The sequence below is a fragment of the Mus musculus genome, chromosome 9 (assembly GCF_000001635.26).
Source record: "Mus musculus strain C57BL/6J chromosome 9, GRCm38.p6 C57BL/6J".
In the NCBI taxonomy this organism is placed as follows: Eukaryota; Metazoa; Chordata; class Mammalia; order Rodentia; family Muridae; genus Mus; species Mus musculus.
The window spans coordinates 74,050,521-74,072,064 of record NC_000075.6 but is presented as its reverse complement, the minus strand read 5'-3'; the positions used below and the strand labels follow the sequence as shown (position 1 = coordinate 74,072,064).

Sequence of the window (21,544 nt, the reverse complement as noted above, 5' to 3'; positions counted from 1 at the left end):
ACTGCTTCATGACTGTGGATCAAGATATAAGTTCTCAGCTACTGCTCTAGCACCATGCCTGCCTGCCTTCAGCCAAGCTCCCTAACATGATGGTCATGGATCCTAACCTTCTGGAAACTTGAGCCCCAAATTAAGGATTGTCTTTTATAGGTTGTGCTGGCCATGGTATCTCTGATATAAAGTAAGCATGAGAGTGGAGTTCTGGATTCAGAGCTTGTAGATCTGGAGGGTTGGGGCCCATTACTATTCCTTAATAGTTAAAAGAAATGAATTCTGTTGGATCAGATTATTTGCTTTTATTTCTTACTTTCTTCCTTTAAAATAATTATTTGCTATTGCTTGTATCTTAAAACTGTCTTTCCTATAAATGTCATATATCTGGCATAGGCTGACAAGTCTTATGCCAGTCCAAGGATTATGTGTTTGAGGGTAGACTGGGCTTTATAACAAACTCTTACTCCAAACGGAGACAAGCACAAACCAACCAAACAAAAACCAAACTGAGTCCAGTTAAGAAAGTGACTTCAATGAACACTCTGGAAATCTTTCTTCTCTGACTCCCTGCTATGCTGTGCTTTTCAGGGTCTCCTCCCCCTCCTCTGGATGCTGCCTCTTGGTCTCTATCAAACCATCCTTTAATACTTGACCCTGGAGGATAGCAGCAGCTGGATGGAGCAGGTGTTGTCCTTCCCATCACTGTCTCCATCTCTCCCAGCTCCGTGGAATTGAATGCTGCTGACCAATTAATCTGAATGTATGTCTTAGCTCTGCTCACTCCTGTAAGCCCTGGCATTTTACACTCTGTAGACTACTTGAAAGCCGGTGGAACATCTGATAACCACTGCCCAGAAATGGGTAGCTAGAAATGCTAATGTCCTCCTTCTGCTTGCCAAGCTGCTTATAAGAGTCAATGTGGTTATTATCCATGCAGTCCTAACCAAAACACAAGATGAAACAAAACAAAGTGACAGAAAACCGAAGAGTCACCCATCTGCAGGGGCCACTGCATGCCCATAGCAAGGGTGATTGGTTATTACTGTAAATTCTACATCTTCTTTCTCTCCGTCCTTACAACCACCTCCTTACTCCAAAACACTTTGAAGGCTGGGACACACTTATTTCTATGAATTCAAGGCCAGCCTGCTACATAATGAGATCCTGTCTCATACAAACAAACAAACAACAACAACAATAATAATTAACAAACAGAAAAACAAGATGGTGGAAAGCTTAATGGGCAAAGATACTTTCTGCCAGTCCAGTTAGCTGAATTTTACTCCAGGACCTTCATGCTGCAAAGAGGAGACCAACTCCAATAAATTGTCCTCTAACCTCAGTAGATATGCTAAGGCACACAGATGACACTAGCTCAGACAGACAGACAGACACACATACACACACACACACACACACACACACACGAAAGAAAGGGAGGAAGGGAGGGAAGGAAGGAGGGAGAGAGAGAGGGGGAGAGAGAGAGAGAGGAGAAGAGAAGAGAAGAGAAGAGAAGAAAAGAAAAGAAAAGAGAAGAGAAGAAAGTAAGAAAGAAAGAGAAAGAAGGAAGGAAAAAGAGAAAGAAAGAAAGGGTAGAGGGAAGGAAGGAAGGAAAGAAAGAAAGAAGAGAAAGGGAAAGAGAGAAAGAAAGAGAAAGAGAAAGAAATAAAAATAAAGAGAAAGAAGGAAGGACAAAAGAGAAAGAAAGAAAGAAAAAGAAAGGAGAGAAAGAAAGAAAGAAAGAAAGAAAGAAAGAAAGAAAGAAAGAAGGAAAAAGAAAGAAAGGAAGGAAGGAAGAGAAGGAAAAAGAAAAAGGAAGGAAAGAAAAAGGAAGGAAGGAAGAAAGAGAGAGAGGAAGGAAGGAAGGAAGGAAGGAAGGAAGGAAGGAGAAAGGAAGAGAGAAAGACATATATACATAAGTACATATACGTGAGAAAAACCTTGACTGCTGGTCAGTGGTGATGCAGACCTTTACTCCCAGCACTCAGGCAGAAAAGGAAGGCATGATCTCTGTGAGTTCAAAGCCAGCCTGGTCTACAGAGCTGGTTCCAGGGCAGCATTGGCTACACAAAGAAACCCTGTCTCAAAAAACAAACAAACAAAAATAAAAATCCAAACCAACCTAACAAACAACAGGTAAACTCTAGGTTAATACATATTGAATAGTTTAACATTCCAAGAGCCTGCCAATCAAATCAGTTTGAAGATTTCCTATTTTCTCAACAGATCAATTGAATTTTTAATAAGAAACTGATAAGAAATACTATGAATTGAGTACAGGTGAACATGGGTCTTAGCCACTCACGCTTAGCTGGGTATGTCATGAACATTTGAAGTGAATCCTAAAGTATATGCCTGCCCCAGTCTATGTCCTGAAGTCACGCCTTTCCCCTTATAGCTTCATTTCCACATGTAACAGAAGAGACAGACATCTGTGATGGACTGTGTCAGGAAATGCATGCTTCTTTCTAGGGACACTGACTTTCTGTGTGGTACAGAGTCCAGAGGTCAGGGCTCTGTGCATGTGAGGTGAGCACTCTGTCTCACCTGTATCTGCAGTCTTGGAGAATACTGCTCATTGTCTCATAGGTGTAAAGAGGAATTTGTCCCTTCACAGCTGTTAGAGTGCACCACTCATGGGGTGAGATGCAGGGTGGGCTGCTCCCTACTCAGTCTGAGCTTGCCAGCCATCAGGCTGTACTGTAGAGAGTCAAAGAAACAGACCAGTACGTTCTTGGAGGCAAGAAGAAGGGGGCAAGAACATGGCACTCCCTTTCTGTTAAAAACACAAGGTTCTGGTCCACTATAGTTGGCAAGCCAGTATTTTAAACCTTTTTTCTTTTTTTCCTATGTGTGTGTGTGTGTTTGTGTGTGTGTGTGTATGTCTGCCTATGTTGTATGCAAATTTCCTTATTGTGAGGGCACACATTTGTGGGTTCTCGTGCACATGTGTATAAGCATGTAGAAGTCCAAGGTTCATGCCAGGTATCATCCTCTGTCATTTCTAACTTATCCATTGAGGCAGACTTTCTCCTCAAACCCTCCATCTCACTTATATGGCTGGTCTCCCTAGAGAGTAGCTCTGGGTTGCCTCCTTGTCTGCCTTCTGAGGCTGGAATTACAGGTAGGCTGCCATGCCCATCTGACATTTACTGGGTTCTGTTTTGTTTTGTTTTGTGTTTTTCAAGGCAGGGTTTCTCTGTATAGCCCTGGCTGTCCTGGAACTCACTTTGTAGACCAGATTGGTCTCAAACTCAGAAATCCCCCTGCCTCTGTTTCCCAAATGCTGGGATTAAAGGCGTGCGCCACCACCGGGCCATTTACTGGGTTCTGGAGATCATTCTGGCCCTCATGCTTATGTCACAAGAGCTTCAACCACCAAGCCATTGCCTCAATTCCAAATTAACATTTTGACTCAACGTTTTTGTTACTTTCATCCAGTTCCTCTTATCTCGCCATTTTCCTGTGCCTGACCCTTTCCCTTCTCCCTCCCAAGGATGAGTTAGTATGTTTTACACATCATTCTATGCCCTCCATGTATTCTTCAAAAATTAGATAATTTTATAAAAAAGAATCAAAACTGGGCAAACTACGTAGAAGTGTCTCAAGTCACCTGCTACAGCATTCTTCGGTGTAACAGTCTCTGCACAGTGAAGTTACATAAGCTGAGCATATTTTACATACTGAAGCTTGCATCTAAATTAATGAAGATTAATGAGCTGGTCTTGTAAATACTGAGGGGTGACTAATGTAGGTACCTAATGAACAGCAGTTGAATTGTATGTATATTCAATAATAATCTATCTCATTAAAAGAATGATACAATTTTTGAGAAGGTCACTTGTGTATTGGGTTCATAATGTGTACAAGCTGTGAGCAGAGGGAAATGTCCCCATGGACTCCCTAATGACAGAAAAACGAGCATTGCTCTCAGGTTTCCAACAGGGAAGAATGTCAGTGTATTTATCATGGTGCCATAAATTTCAACAGGTCTGGATTAAAAACCTGCTGTTATCAGTTGCATAAAGTAAATTTAATTTTACTAGGGGTCAACTATCATCTATAAGATGTTCATAGTTATTGATACTTCTTTTAAACTTCGACTAAGGCCTGCCCTGGACTCTAGACCAAATCCTTTCTGTCTGTGCCCTCGTACATGAATTGGAGGTAGTAGGGCTGAGGACTTCTTGGATGTCTTCTGCAGGTTTTGAAATCAGGATTGCAGTCTCTGAAATAAAAATTCTGGATCCCAGACACTCCATTCTGGTCTGTAAGCAGGGGCCTTATAACTTCTGGGTGTTACATTTCTTTGACCCTGATTAATCTTTGATTCTCCAGGGAGAAGTTTTCCTCATGGTGGCCTTTAGCAAAAGAGCTTGTGGGAGTGGACTTCAGTGATGGGAATTATGGGAGTGGGCTTCAGTAAAGGGGATTGTGGGATGGCTATGTTGAAGACCCCCGACTCTCGTTTCTGGAGCAGGTTGATTCTCTGCCTCTGTATTACTCAGTGACCCATATTTACATATTTTCTGTTCAATTTTTTTTGTTCTTACTGTTTCCTGTTCCATGTTTATAAATACAGGAAAACTGACTGTCAGGTAAACCACATACCTTAGTAAAGCCCCATGGTAGCCTGAATTTCCATGCAGTTCACTGGCGGGTGGAAGGCATGTGTTTAATTTCAGGAATCTTTAGAAATGTCCAGTCTGAGACTCTTGTACAGGGATGGATTTCCTGGGTCAAGGAGGCTAGCAGATGTTCTCATTGGGTAGTTGAACACGACAAAGGAAACGTTAGAACCTGTTCATAATGTATTCAGCAAAGGACATGAAGCCATAGGGAATTCCATGAGGTGGTCAATGGTGAAGCATCCAGGAGGCATCAAATTGAAAAGACTAGCAGTAGAGATAGAGTAAGGATGCTGATCTAGACCAGGCTCACGTCTGGACCTCCTGTAGCTTCCCTTGGGCGCCTGTGGTCCAGTCTGGGCTCCATGGCAGGCACTCTGCCTCCTTCCCCTGCACACAGCTGGTCAGATGGCGACACTATTGGCTCATTGTGTAAGTGACTTTTTTCCAGTCTTCTGGTCTCCAGATCTCTGTGTTTTCAGCAGTTGATTGACTCCTAGCAGGAGTCCCGATCTAAGCTGGGAACGAAGCCAGCACCGAGGGCAGCCAAATGCAGAGAAACGGTGAAAATAAATCCGACATGGCTGTAAAGGCTGCAATGCTTAGCAACGTCATCAGGCTGACTGTTCATTGATTTGACGTTCATATTTTCAATATATACATTTGTAAGTTGTTATTATATAAATTTCTAAAACTCCAAATTTAATGCAATGATTCCACATGTGTATTTGATGAGAGCATCATTTTTGGGAGCATAATTATGTGGAATGAAAGAAATCCAAAGTCATGAAGCCATATTTAAGAGCAGTCAATTCATTCTATTGCAGCTTTATAAGTCTTTTGATAGTGCGGTTTTATAGAAAAGATTTATTCGTCTCTCTCTCTTTTTTTTTTATATGTACATGTGCTCCCTGTTTGCAGTGCACTGAGTGCTTGCAGTCCTTATGTTGGCCAGTAGAGGGAGATAAATCCTCTGGCACTGTTCTGGGACAGATCCTTGTGAGCCTCCCTGTGGGTGCTGGAGACTGAACCTGGGACCTCTGCTATAGCAATCACTGCCCTTATCCACCAAGCCAGGGTTCTCAGCCTTCCTAATGCCGTGATCCTTTAACACATTCCCTCCTGTTGTGGTGATCCCCAACCATGAAATTATTTTCATTGATACTTCATAACTGTAATTTTGCTAGTAATGAACTATAGTGTAAATATCTGAAATACAGGATATCTAATATGTGACCCCCATGAATAGGTCATTCTACCCCCAAAGGGGTAATGACCCATAGTTTGAGAACCACTGCAATGAGTTATCTTTCCAGCCCTAATTGCCTGGTGCTTTAAAATAATTGTTATTAATAAATAAATTAAACCAGTATTTTAATATGCAGAGACATCCTCAATTGGTATTTTGTGCCAGCGTCTATATTTTATCTATATACTCATGACAAATTTTATTCATAAGAATTTTAAAGTAATACCTAATAATCACAGAATATGTGAAAAACTAGAAAGAAAGTTAAAATCATCTGTGATTTTCTTGCTTATAACCACTAACATTTTTTGGTGGATTCTTCTAGTGTGCACCCTCCATCAAAATATATGCGGTGCGTGTTCTTTCTTCCAAAGTTAAGATTGGAGTCATCACATAGTCTGCCTTTTCTAACTAATACGCACCATGAGCACTCCTGCATCTTAATAAAACAGAACACTAAATGATTAGTGTCCCCTCACCTAAGTGTATAGTGATTGTGTACACGGCCCCCTTCTTGGGGTATTTAAGTGGGTTCTTACCCTTCTGAAATAAGAACTGGCAGGGATCTAGGGCTTCTGCTCTCCGTGTCAGATGGCACAGCTAAAAATGTCTCTTCAGCCTGTCTGCAGCTTCCTGCACCCGCTGGTCCTGGAGTTCATTGCATCAGTGTTTGTACTTTTCCTTGGAAAAATGTCTATAGATCTCAGAATGAGGCGAACAACCTATGAGCCAAGAGGGTGTCTGCAGCAAGGCCAGACAGACCTGAGTTCAAATCTCCTCAAATCTCGGACTTTGTAACTTCCAGCTCTCAAACATTCTCTTCACGGGTTTAAGATAAGATTGTTCCATGAGAGAACTGAGCTAAAACCATCCACTAGTTTGTGAATAATAGCCTTGTCAATGACTGGTTCTGTTCTCCAGATACAGTTGGTGAGCATTTTAGTATCCGAGGCTCTGTGCAAGGTACTGAACACAGAGCATGGGGAAAACAGCCCAGGCTGACCCGTGGCGTTCACAGGCAGGCACTGTACATGACACCGGGTTTGAAAAGACAATTATCACCAGAGCGAGTGCTAGGAAGGAGAGGCGTCTGCTGCCTAGAGGCATGCTGTAGGTAACTGCACTTACAGAGAATGCTCTGGCATTCCTGCAGACAATAAGCATCTTTGTTTATGATTCAAGGCAAGCAGGCAGGGATGTAGGAAGATTGCTATCGACCCAAAAACACCCTACATGCTCAAATCTATCTTCTCTCCCAAATGAATAGAAACTGTATGAATGAGACTTGGCAGTAACATGCCACCCGCTTAGGACAAGCAGAATGCATCTTTAACTCCTTCCTGCCCACCGTATATGCCCTTTGTTAGACTTCTTTATTTATAACACCTTTGTTCCCCTGGGCTTTTATGCAGTCCTCATGGTGATCTCTTTGCCCAAGTGTCCTTAGCTTTCCACATGTATTCTTTCACCTTGCTGTCATCGGGGCTTAGCAGGGCATAGAGCATCTGGGGTGTCTCATCATATGCACAGCTGGATGACTTGACAGTTAACACTTCAGGACGGAGATGGCAACACTGGCTAGACAGAGGTAGCCAGGAAGGAAGGAGGAGGCTCGGGAAGAGGTAGGGAGGAAGGAAATGGGTCCAGGAATATGTGGAAAGGAAGGAAGGGATCTATCATCTGTGAGCATGCTGGAGACAAACCAGTTCAGTTATTTTTAAATGTCTTTGAAATGGAAAGGTGGCACCCGACTAAAGGATACAGTGGGTGCAAAGAGAAGACAGGATGGAGACATAGAAAGTGTCAGGATGTGGAATAGGAAATGGCTGGAGAAAGGCTGTAGGTGGCAAAGTGGAAGGTCCCAGGCAGGCTGTGAGAGTTGAATCTGGAAATTCCTTCCTACAATAATACTAGCATTCTAATGGCAGAGATGAATATAAAGCATGCGATAGAAAGAAGGACAGCAAGACCAACAGAGTCAACTAACCTGGACCCTTGCTGCTCTCAGAGACCGAGCCACCAAGCAAAGAACTTACACAGGTTAGACCTAGCTGCCCTCATCCCCAGTTGTAGCAGATATGCAGCTTGGTTTTCATGTGGGTCTCAAACAGTTAGAGCAGGGGCTCTCCCCAAAGCTGTTGCGTGTCTGTGGGATATGTTCTTCTAGCTGGGCTGCCTTGTCTGGCCTCAGTGGGAGAGGATGCACCTAGCCTCACAGAGACCTGATGTGCCAGGGTGGGTGGATACCTTGGGGACCCCACCCACTCCAAGGAGAAGGGGATGGGGAAGGGATTGCAGGAGGGTGGTGTGTGTGGGAGGGGACAGTGAGCAGGATGTAAAGTGAATAAATAAAAAATACCTACCCACCCCCAAATCAAAACCATCCAAGTCAAGAAAGAGGATACGGATACGGCTTTACACAACAGATTAGGATTCTGGAAATATGTGACAGCTCAGGAAAACCAGAAAGCGAATCAAGCCTTCCTTCCTGAGATAAGAACACTTTAGAATCTTGGTCTTCACAAGTCTCTGAAGAATGGAGACTTGTGACCTGGGGCCCTTGTCTCTGACCTTAGAGCACAGAGCTACCTCCATCTATCTGAAGCTAGATAGGCCTTTGAATACGAAAGTATGCAAACAAAAATATTAATTTTTTAATTTAGGTATATGTGTATATGTCTGTGTGTGTGTGTGTGTATGTGTGTGTGTGTATCTATGTATGTGTGTGTGTGTGTGTATCTATGTATGTGTGTGTGTGTGTGTGTATGTATGTGTGTGTGTGTGTGTATGTGTGTCTGTGTGTCTGTGTGTGTGTCTGTGTGTGTGTGTGTGTATGTATGTGTGTGTGTATGTGTGTGTGTGTGTGTGTGTGTGTATGTGTGTGTGTGTGTGTGTGTGTGTGTGTGTGTGTGTGTGTGTGTGTATGTATGTGTGTGTGTATGTGTGTGTGTGTGTATGTGTGTGTGTGTGTGTGTGTATGTGTGTGTGTCTGTGTGTGTGTGTATGTATGTGTGTGTGTGTGTGTCTGTGTGTGTGTGTCTGTGTGTGTGTATGTGTGTGTGTATCTATGTATGTGTGTGTGTATGTGTGTGTGTGTGTCTGTGTGTGTGTGTGTGTGTGTGTGTCTGTGTGTGTGTGTGTGTGTGTGTGTGTGTGTGTGTGTGTATCTGTGTACCCGTGGAAGCTAGAAGAGAGTCTGGATCTCCTGGAACTGGAGTTACAACAGTGTGGACTACCTGGTGTAGATAGATGCTGGGGATCAAACTCGGGTCCTCTGTAAGAACAGCAAGTGCTCTTACCTGCAGGACCATCTTTCCAGGCCCAAGTCCAGCATCTTATTCTTTTAAAAAGAAGAAAAAGAAAAATCTATTTAGTTTTCCCATTTCATTTTAAATGCATGTTAATAACAAAGTTTTAATAACTTTCTTCCATGAATACATTTTTTCATTAACAAAGCTCTTTATATACAAACAAATTAAAAATTTATTTGCAGAGATGATCAAGTTTATGCAAGGGAGAAAGAAACCTGTTATTGATAGCAAACAGGAGCTGTGATGGTTAATATCAATGGTCAGGCTGTCAGGATCAACAGTGTCCCAGGAAACAGACTTCCTGGCATTTATGTGAAGGAGTTCGTAGATGGTACCAATTGAGGTGAGTGGACCCACCCTAAAAGTGGAGGGCACTATTCCATGTGCTAGGATTCTGGACTGAATAAGGAGACAGTGCAGTGAGCACCAGCATCCATCTCTGCTTCTCACTGAGGAGGCTCTGTGACCCCTTTCTGTTGACATGCCTCCCCACCCTGACAGAATGCATCTTTAGACTGGGAGCCAAAATAAAGCATTTCTTCCTTAGGCTGCTCTTATTGCGTGTTTCAGCATAGCAGTGAGAACCTGTACCTAATACAGGTGCCTGGATACCTATTTTCATTTTGTAATCTGTGGACTGTAAGACTGACTTCTTCAGGATCTCACTTCAGCGCTCCTACCCCAGCACTAGATATACACAGATTGATGCAATGGCTGGACAGTGAAGCTGCCGGCTGGCTAACCCGCTCTGCTCTGTTCTCTGAAGAATCAGAGTGCTAGAGTTCAGCCGAGCAGGCCCTTACCAAACTGTGGACTCTCATAAAGATTTTGACATCAAGAATTCCATTATGATGCAAATTTTGGGAGAAATAGGATGTGGATCATGGTGTCCCATAACTCAACCACATTTTGAAATGGGCAATTTTTCCAACACAGGTGCCAGTCATGTAGAGCCTCAGTAGGGACAACCAGAAGGGCTCTGTTCCCCCTGCTTTATCTCTGCAAAGACCGAGCTGCTCTTTGTCCTGCTTGTTTTCTTCAGTCCTTTGATTCCTGTAGACTCAATTCTTCCCGCTCCATGGGAACACCCATTCTATTACAGACTAGGACCTCCCTATTCTAGAATCACAAATCAGCATGAAATACGTCTCCAAACCAGATTTGCCTTTCCTACTTTTCTGAGATTGTCGCAGGCCTTTCAGTGGCGATTGTGTTGAACATGTAGATTTAGGAGCAGTAAGGCCACTTTACAATGTCAAGTCTGCCAAGCCAGAAGCATGGGATAGACCGACCACCTCTCTATTGACTGGTGTCTTCTCTGCTTAGAGTTTTAAACATTCATTGAGAAAGGTTTTCACTTCCTTGGTGAGGCTAATTCCTAGATGTTGGAAGGGGGCAATTGTGATTAGAGTTTTTTAATATATCATTTCTTTCTTTATAAGTTTGTTATTGGTACATATGATAGTTTCTGGATTTTGTATCTTGATTGTAACTTCATTGAAAGTGTTTGTTAAAAATGCATTATTCACAATAGCACAGAAATGGAGCCATCCTGGATGCCCCTCAGCAGACTGGATGAATGATAAATTATAGAACATACTATCTTTCTACATAAAAATTAAACATATTTGTTCATCACTGTCTTAGTCAGGGCTTCTATTCCTGCACAAAACATCATGACTAAGAAGCAAGTTGGGGAGGAAAGGGTTTATTCAGCTTACGTTTTCACATTGCTGTTCATCACCAAAGGAAGTCAGAAGTGGAACTCAAGCAGGTCAGGAAGCAGGAGCTGATACAGAGGCCATGGAGGGATGTTTCTTACTGGCTCACTTCCCCTGGCTTGCTTTCTTATAGAACCCAAGACTACCAGCCTAAGGATGACACCACCCACAAGGGGCCCTCCCCCACCCCCCTTGATCACTAATTGAGAAAATGCTTTACAGCTGGATCCTCAAGGGAAATGCCTCCATGAGATCCTTTCTCTGTGATAACTTCAGCTTTTGTCAAGTTGACTCACAAAACCAGCCAGTACAATTACTTACATATTTTTAATGCTTTTAAAATTCTCATAATTCTAGTTTATAAAATTACTACATATATTTTACATCATGTATTGATTTATTATTTTATTTGCATGCTTTATAAAATTAGTAATTTTACATTAATAATCATCTCCATTATTAAGGAAATGATTTACTATCTTTAACTATTACACTAAAATTTTCAAATATTATTTTATCAGGTTGAGCAAACTTCTTTTCAGATGTATCTCTTACTGTGAATAGATGTCACATCTGTTGGAGGCTACACAATGTAGGATTTACAGCAAACTCTGTTCTGATATTAAATATCCTTATATCTCAAATTCAATTTTAATTATATATTTTTGGGGTTTTTTGCTTTATTTTATTTTTTTAAATTAGGTATTTTCCTCATTTACATTTCCAATGCTATCCCAAAAGTCCCCCATACCCTCCCCTCCAACCCCCTACCCACCCACTCCCACTTTTTGGCCCTGGTGTTCCCCTGTACTGGGGCATATAAAGTTTGCAAGTCCAATGGGCCTCTCTTTCCAGTGATGGCCGGCAAGGCCATCTTTTGATACATATGCAGCTAGAGTCAAGAGCTCCGGGGTCCTATCAGCACAATCTTGCTAGTGTATGTAATGGTGTTTTAATTATATTTTTAGTACACTTAAATTTACCTGAACATTTTATAGGATATCTTTTATATATAGGGTAAGAACTCTTTTATAGGACATCTGTGCTACATGTAAGACACAGAATAAATAATAGATGATTGATTAAAAGAAAGATAGGTAGGTAGGTGATAGATTAAAGACATGATAGATGATCATAGATCATAGATGATAGATAATAGTGGTAGACAGCCAATATATAGGTGATTGATGATAGACAATAGGCAATAGATAGATGATCTATAAATGATAGACAATTATTGATAGGTAGATAAATAGACAGGTGGATAGATAAATAGATGATTGATTAAGAGATGATAATAGAGAATGATTTATAAGTAGGTAGATAGATAAATAGATGATCTATAGATGACAAACAGACAATGATTGGTAGGTGATAGATAGATAGATAGATAGATAGATAGATAGGTAGATAGAGATAGAAATGGACATGGTGTAAATAGATATGGTGCTCCTTCTCCTTGTTCTTGCCAGCAGTTATTATATTCTTTTTATCCCTCCACATACTACTCCCACAGCTGAAGTTCACATCTCCCAGTTTCTGAAAACTGTAGACATTTCAAGGGATTTGTTACTGGTAACCAAGTACATTTTACTAGGATAAAAAAAAAATCAGTTTCTTCACCATTAGGCATTCATACTATGTACTCAACTTTTTCAGCAACATATACATTTATTTATTTATTTATTTATTATTATTTTTAAAAGCCTACAGCATCTGGTATTCCCAGGCAGTCTCCCATTCAAGTACTAACCAGGGCAGACCCTGCTTAGCTCCCGAGATCAGATGAAATTGGGCATGTTCAGGGAGGTATAGTTGTAGACAGTACATAAATTCTCAATCATCAATAGCATTTGTTATTAGTGATAAAGAATTGCTTCCTACAGTAAATTTATACCCCTAAGAAGGATCCATGACAGTAGTTTAGCTATGAGGAAAAGGTTTAGGTACCTGAAAACATCTTGTTCTACATTTTTCAGGATTGTTCCTTGGGGACTGGCAAGATGGGTCAGCAGGTAAGAGCACTGACTGGTCCTCTGAAGGTCCTGAGTTCAAATCCCAGCAACCACATGGTGGCTCACAACCACCTGTTATGAGATCTGGTGCATCTAAAGACAGCTATAGTGTACTTATGTATAATAATAAATAAATCTTTTTAAAAAATTGTTCCTTAATGGAATCTCTGCTCTATCAAAGAGAGATAATGGTCTACAGTAAATAATTCATTAAAAGTTTTCGGTGAAGGAACTTGCCAGTCTTCTGTAAGAAATGATAATGTTGAGATCTCTACTAGCCAAGGGGAATTCAAGTCACAAATGGGGAAAACATGAACGAGTGGAAAGACCCAGAGAAGAAGCCTGCAGGGTCTGAGCAAGACAAAGACCAAGCCCCGGGCTAAAGCCCCAGGACAGGATTAAAACAACACGGAGCAGCAAAGGGTGAACTTGACATCTTTTTGGCTTGATGCCTGAGTCTTGTGACTCCTGTGCAATTTGTTGGCCAGGATCCCTCCCATTTTATCCTTCAAAAGAGGCATAGAGGAAGGTAGCTGTAAGCTTCCAGGCTGGAGTGGAGAGACAAAGATAATCACGTGTGAATAATTATAAGTCTGGGCAAAGCAGAATTCTAAAGCATAGCCTGGACATGCTCAGGTGATCCTGACCGTAGATTCCAGATGCCAAGTGTAAGTGCCAGGTTCAGAGGGGTGGTTCAGCTCAGAGCCACCAAGAGAAGTGAGCACCAGGAGTTCTGGTATTGTAAGCAGTGCACAAAGTCTCTTGGATCTGTCTTCTGTTATTATTATATAAGACATTCATACACATTATCTATAATGTTCTTAGTAACCCTGAAAATATGAGGTGTGACTAATTGCAAATTTTACATTTTAAAACATGAAGTTAGTTGGTGTTAAGAAACTTGAGCATTTGACTAACAACCAGTGCAGCTAGGATTCAACATCCAGTTTATTTGAGAATCCAGAGCCTATGCGTTCTCCTCTGTAGACTGCTCTTCCATTTGAATCCTGAGAGGCACAGCCACAGGAAAAGCCAAGAAACGCGTATTTTTCCTTCCTAGAAAGATACCTTGGGTGAGTTTTCTTATTTCTCATACTCTTTCTCAAGATGTTATTATTTTGTGAGCACAATAGACATCTAATAGACACTTTAGGAGTGCAATCAAAATGTAGGATAGATTAGCTAGGAACTAATGTGTAAGTAATTCCCAACCCAATATTATTACAAGCATGGTGTCTCATGTGGTACAGGGATACTGGCCCTAAAGGAGCCTGGGAATTGAGAATTTGTGATTGGTTGAGGGAAAAATAATGTTTTCTTTCCATAGTCGAGCAGTTTTGTTTACTGAAAATGGGCTCGGGTATCGTCAAGGGTCTTATCTGGATTTAAACAATTTGCCACAGATAGGAAAAGCAATTGTCACTGCTGCAGATTAATTTTCAGGACAAAATTTGCATCTCTTCCCTCTGGGGTTACTGTTGCCATGGTGATGTATGGCATCAGGTTCTGCACAGAGGGTTACAGCTTCATACCTGTCAACTTTTATGTAAGCTGGGTGGGAAGAATTTCTGGAAGATTCTAGGGAAGAACTTTGTGTTTAAATCAGTGTAAAGGGAGAAGAATGGTGGTTTGGGGCATGGGCTCTATTGTGTCCTCTGTTCTGATTTTGTTCTAATATTCTGAACTTGAATGGAAAGGGGTGCCGCTAAGAAAGCTAGCCCAGGAGTCCCTCTCACTTGGAATAGACAGACACTCTACCCTTTCGTTTACCTGACAGTAGTGGCAACATGAAGCTTTCTCAGGAGGTTGTTACAGGGTCAGGGGGCATCACTGGGGATGGGTACAACCTGGAGCCAATAGAAGCTGTTTTAGTATTTGTTAAAGTCAATGTGTTTGTTGACAGTTTTATTCAACTTTTTCATGATCACACCAGTGACAAGCTCAGGTGTCGCCACCTGAGCCTGAATAGATGGGCCAAAGCTCCAGCAACCTCAGAGAAAGCTGTGTAAATGCAAATGAACTCTATAGACAATAACAGATTGTTCCGCTTAGGACAATATGAAAAAAAAAATGATGTGAGTCTCAAAAAATAAACACAGCCACACCATTAGAACCGGAAGACATTCTGAAGCCAACTGTAAGGCAAGGCAGCCGCAGTGCCTCCCGCCACAGCTTTTTACCACCACCCTCTGTGGGATGGAGCTAATCAGGACCCTGTCTCCTCACTCATACAACTTACTGAGTGTCTGTGGATTACCACTTTGGGGATTCAAGGCTTAGTGTGAGCCTCTCGGTTGGATGATTAATTATGCACAGCATGAGGCTGTGCCCAATCTGACTGCCAGAAACTTGTCTGTGATTTAGTGCATGAAGTAGGGCTGCTCTGTTAGCCTTTTTTTTTTTTTTTTTGCTTGTTTGTTTCCCACAATTTTATGAATCCAGGGAGCTGTTATTTTAGTGAGATATATTTGAACTGGGGTAGACCCAGAACTTCATTTCTATTACTAGGCAGAACCTTTATTATTAGGCTTGCTGTCTCACCTTGTACGAGATGAGATTTGCAGCACATGACTAATGAGTACTGGAAGTCAGCACTGCCCCACCCTCACTCCCACCCCCACCCTCACTCCCACCCCTACCCCCACCCCTCACTCCCACCCCTACCCCCACCCCTCACTCCCACCCCCACCCTCACTCCCACCCCTACCCCCACCCCTCACTCCCACCCCCACCCTCACTCCCACCCCTACCCCCACCCCTCACTCCCACCCCCACCCTCACTCCCATCCCTACCCCCACCCCTCACTCCCACCCCCACCCTCACTCCCACCCCTACCCCCACCCCTCACTCCCACCCCCACCCTCACTCCCACCCCTACCCCCACCCCTCACTCCCACCCCCACCCTCACTCCCACCCCTACCCCCACCCCTCACTCCCACCCCCACCCTCACTCCCATCCCTACCCCCACCCCTCACTCCCACCCCCACCCTCACTCCCATCACTACCCCCACCCCTCACTCCCACCCCCACCCTCACTCCCACTCCCACCCCCCAAATTTGTTTTTGTGACATGCTTCGGGCTTTACTTAGATTAAAAATAACTAATGTAACTCATGGGCTCCCGAGATTAGAAACACTGCAGCCTTCCTTGATTTGAATTTCAGCTATGTACTTACCAAAGTACTCCGGTTCCATACTTATATAGAGTTTTCGTATTTATTTGAAGAGTCTTGTTCATGTTAAGTAAAACAAGATTTAAGTCACTCACGCATATGTGTGTATATTAATTCTGTAATCTCTATTTGCTTTGAGACATTTTAGAGAGTTTTAATGAATAATAAATATTTGAGAATTTTAAAGTGTCCAATAGAGAAAAGATGTTTTATTTTAATCCAGCTAATTTTCTGAAGTTGTTTTTCTGGGAAGGTAAGGAACAATTAGTTTGGAGTTTTGTCGAGTACACATTGCAAGGAAAAGATGGTCTGCAATAGCCTTCAGCAGAATCTAACTCCTAGTCTAGGATAGCTATGGATGTTGCCCAACAAAAAAATTATCATCTGAAAATGCATTATTATTGTTGTTAACTTGTAACAATTTAGTGGTTCTCAAGTGTGAAATGTATAGATGACAGTATGCCACAGAGAAGTCTAAGGGTTGGCTATCCCTGTGAGCAAGCCAACAGGAGGATGGAACTCGGAGGTTGTAAGCATGTAAGCCTGGCTTCCAAGAGCAACTCTCTCAGGCCTCCCAGGTAGACGGCTGGGTTGAGAACAGGAGTCCTGAACTCAGAAGCCCAGGGTAGAGCTGTGGTCTTAACTCACTCAGGAATGTGAGTGGAGAATTGGAACAGAGGGGAAGAACTGTAAAAATACCCCAAAATCATAAACTTGGGTCACGGATTAAAAAGACAAATATATGTAAAGAATTCTCTATATATTTTATTTTTAAATTTTAATTTTTAAAAGATTTATTTTATTTATATGAGTACACTGTAGCTGTCTTCAGACACACTAGAAGAGAGGATCGGATGTCATTATAGATGGTTATGAGCCACCATGTGGTTGCTGGGAATTGAACTCAAGACCTTGGAAGAACAGTCAGTGCTCTTACCCACTGAACCATCTCTCCAGCCCTCCATCTATTTTGTAAATTTTTAATTTTCAACTGCCCATATTCAGGGGTGATCCTAGAATTTCATAGGAGAGCTGAACTGTCAGGTTTTCGCTATTAGGATTGGTCAGTTTGTGTATAAAAATGGTTGGTGTCAACTAACTCTGACAAAAAGAAACAGATTAGGGCATGACCTAGGCAAAGTGTTTTATTAGCTGACTTTCTGTAACTTTCCTAAGCAGAAGGACACAGCTGTTAAACCCAGGGGATTAGACTTCAAGACCATCATCACCCAGTAGTACAAGTCAGTACCCATGGTGAAGTGGAAAGCTTAAACACCGGGCATGCAGCACAGAAGGCAGCTCTTCTTCCCCTAATCACAAACTTTCAGTAATAGTTAACAAGGTTAGGGTGAATTTGAATTTCCAAAACAAAGTGATCAAAGCACTCCAGAATCTTGCCATTATTAGTCTTGATGAGCACAAACGTTTCTCCCACTGGTCATTCAATGGCCAAAGTTCATCATACTGGCTGTGGAGACTGTAGCAGTGTCTCCTCCTTTGTTCCAGGCGCTGGCATCTTGTTTGTATCCTTTCTGCTAGCCCCACGCTCCCTTTACTTGGTCATCCCATCTACTGACTTATCTATCTAGTTAATCTTTTCAGAAAATTAGTTTTGGAACAATTTTCTCTGTGATATTTTTTTGGTTTCTCTGATTTATGCTTTTTATTTTATTAAGTTTCCTTCTAATTAACTTCCATTTATTTTGTGCCTCATTTAAGAGCATCTTCATGAAAATGTTAGATTATTGCTTTTAGTTCATGGCTATGCCCTCCAAATAATATATTTGATGGGCTTTCAGTTTCATTTATTAAAATTACTTTTAATTTACTTATAATTTCTTTTTCAAAACGACTCTGTAGAGCCCCAAATTATTCTGGGGTCTTTGAGATCATGTTCTATGCTACTGTTAACTTTAATTACGTTTAATTGTGTTGCGTAGATGACATAGTTAGGATCATTTTGTCCAATTTACGTTTATTAAGACTTGTACATCAGCATATGGTACTTATTAGTGGAAATTCAGTGCTTACTTGGAAAGGAAGTATATTCTACAGCACTTGGCTGGATGCTCCCTGTATCAATTAGAGTAAGTTGATTCTTAGTATCTTTTTATATCTTGTATATCTCTTTTCATTTTTCTTTCACTTTGCCCTGTCAACTGCTATAGACATTAAATATAAACACCACTAAACATAATTATGGTTTTAACATAATTATGGCATTTATGCATTTCCTCTGTAGGACTTCATTTAGACACTAGGCCATTAGTTTGTGAATTTTTTTATTTCCATATCTCCTGATAAATGAACGCTAATCTTCATTTTCTCTATTTGTTTAGTATTTCTCATAACAAAGTCCATTTTGCCTCCCATGAAAGAGAATTTATATTTTTTATGATAAGTAGAGCTTATGTAATAAACTCACCAGTGCCCCTGTGCTTTTATATTTAAGATTAAGGTACCGTTCCTAACATGCTATGGTTTGGAGAGTGTTAGGCTATACTCTCCATGGGCTCATATGATAAAAGCCCAGTCTCCAGTGTGGCAGTGAGTTGGTGTGAAACTTTTAAAAAGAGAGACTCTGGAGAGAAATGAATGGGATGGGATAGGTCATCAGTGTTACTTTCCTTGGAGGAAACTCATGATTGGTTCTTGGGAGAGGGTTACTATGAAGGGGCAAGTCTCTCTCTTCCATAATACCTCCCAAACTTGTCCCATCTGCCATGTTAATGTATAATTAAGGAGTCCTGGCAAAGTCCAGGCCTTTTGGCTACACTACTCCCTAAAATGTTATATTAGCAACCATCTTTCTTATTATGTGACTCAGACAAAGTGTTTTTTAGAAGAGAACACAGACTAATAAATGGCATACAGTTCAATCTTTCATTTTCTATCCTATCTGACATTTTCTGTCTCGGAGAGCATTTAAAATTTTTGTGATGATTTAGTAACCCAAGGCAATTCTTCATCTAACAGAGTGCAGAGAAGTCAAAAGGTTGAACTCTCTGATAACTTGGGGTTAAGTCTACTGTGTGGTTTAGTTTTCATGTGTGGCATTAGTTTTGTGTTCTTGGCCTTTATTTTATGCCTCTTATTAAAATGAGCATTTGTAATTATTATAGTTATCTACACTATCCATAGTTATGTTATATTGGAGTTTGGAGTACGAAATATATAATTTCTACATATCTGTTCAAATACTATTTGTATTATCTATTTAAAATATGACTCCTACAGCACCTGGTCTATTTTTAAATATACTTTTTAGGTTATGCATTTTATATATGTTGTGATTGTTACTATTTTTGCTTTTAATGAATTCCAAGAAATCAATATGCTCACATGTGTGGCCTCATGCAGTACACGCTACAGGGACAGTACAGAGGATGCATCGTATGTTTAATTAAAGATTAAGGATGAATTCAATGCTTCTATCAATAATTGACCTCTTGCATTCTTTGTACCTCTTCAGATGCTAGATTGTCCTGAACATGCTTAATGTGAGGTCTCCCATCTCATGAGAAATTACCTGCATCATTTCTTCCAGCGTAGTTGTGGGTTATTTCTCTACTTGTTTTAAGTTTTGAAATATTTCTTTCTAGATTGAGTGATATCACTCAGTCCACTTTAGGTTCTTAAAAGAAGTTTCTAGTGCTCACTGAGGGGCTGGCCAATGCCTGTAACTCCAGCTTCAAGGGGATCCGGTGCCCTCTTCTGGCCCCTTTGGGAGCCTGCACTCAAGTACATATGCACATGGATTTTTAAAAACTCTTTTTTTTTTTAAATTAGGTATTTTCTTCATTTACATTTCAAGTGCTATCCCAAAAGTCCCCCATGCCCTCCCCCCCACTCCCCCCCCCACTCCCACTTCTTGGCCCTGGCGTTCCCCTGTACTTAGGCATATAAAGTTTGCAAGACAAATGGGCCTCTCTTTCCACTGATGGCTAACTAGGCCATCTTCTGATACATATGCAGCTAGAGACACGCGCTCCGGAGGGGTACTGGTTAGTTCATATTATTGTTCCACCTATAGGGTTGCAGACCCCTTTAGCTCCTTGGGTACTTTCTCTAGCTCCTCCATTGGGGGCCCTGTGTTCCATCCAATAGTTTACTGTGAGCATCCACTTCTGTGTTTGCTAGGCCCAAGAAGAAAAATTCTTTCTATAAAGAGTTTTTAATGGACGGGGATCCATACATTAAAAACTCTTTATAGAAAGAATTTTTCTGCTTAACTGTCTTTTATATTGCAAAGTCACTTATGTATATTATCGTTTTTTTTGTTTGTTTGTTTTTTGTTTTTTTTTTTTAGAAATTAATTTATGTCTGTCCTTGGTGCTATTTTATTTATGGCAATTCTACTTGGAATTCATTCAAACAGATTCACCAATGGTATCATCATGTTCATCAAATTAGAATAAACTTGGCCATTGTTTCCTCATTTATCCCTTATTCTCTTTTCTCCTTGAGGGTTTCCCCACATAATAAACATTTATATTTTCCTTCAGAATTTGTTCACAGATTTATGTTTAATTATATGTGTACATGTATGTCTGTGAACAGAAAGATCCATATGCAAGTGCAGGGGCCTGTCAAGGCCAGAAGGGACTTATCGGGTCCTCTTAAGTTGGAGTCACAAGTGGTTGTGAATTACTCTATATGTTTGCTTTTATGTGTATATTTGTGTTTGTGAATAGGGTCCTCTGCAAGAGTGGGAAGCACTCTTAACTACTGAGCCATCTCTCTAGCCTCATGGCATATATCTTTAAAAGCATAGCTCTTCTCCAGGTCTAATTATTCATTGGTTTATCTTGCATTTGTTTGTGGGTTTTGCAGTGCTGGGTATTGCACCCAGGTCCTTGCTTATGCTAATTCTGTTCTACACTGAGCTGCATTCCCAGCCCTCCAGAGATGGTTTCATTTCAGACCATTTAGTTTTGTATCTCTTTAGGCTCTCTGTTTTATATCTTCTAATTCTCTGATCATTTTCATTTCTCTTCCCTGAGTAAACGGAGCACTTAAGCAAAGCGGCTGTGCACCCTTATTTATTTGTCTCGCCATTTCTCTCACGTCTCGGTATGTTTCCACAGCCTGGCTTCTGCTTCCTGCTATTGGCTACAGCACCCCTACTTCATTACCTATCTGGGTATGTCAGTTTGAATGCCAGGCATCTTTATCTTCTGTTTGTACCACTAGACTCTGTTGTTTTCTTATGAAGAGCACAGGATTTTGTTCTGAGTTACAGTATGTTTCACAGATACAGACACTGTGATTGTTTTGAAACTTATTTTAAAACTCTCTTGATTATTGTAAGTATAAAGGAACCATCATATTATCTACAGTTCTGATGCCTGTCTTTTGCGTAATTTTTGAATAACACAGTTTTCGATCACCGAGCCTTTTTACTCTGACTCCTGGGAACCTGACAGTTTCTAGGCCGTATGGTTCTCTTG

The 21,544-nt window shown here is 41.1% G+C and overlaps 1 pseudogene; it reads right to left on the bottom strand.

Annotated features, from left to right (window-relative positions):
* Positions 1-12,607: 12,607 nt before the first annotated feature.
* n-R5s86 lies at positions 12,608-12,726 on the bottom strand (annotated as a pseudogene).
* Between the last annotated feature and the right edge of the window lie 8,818 nt (positions 12,727-21,544).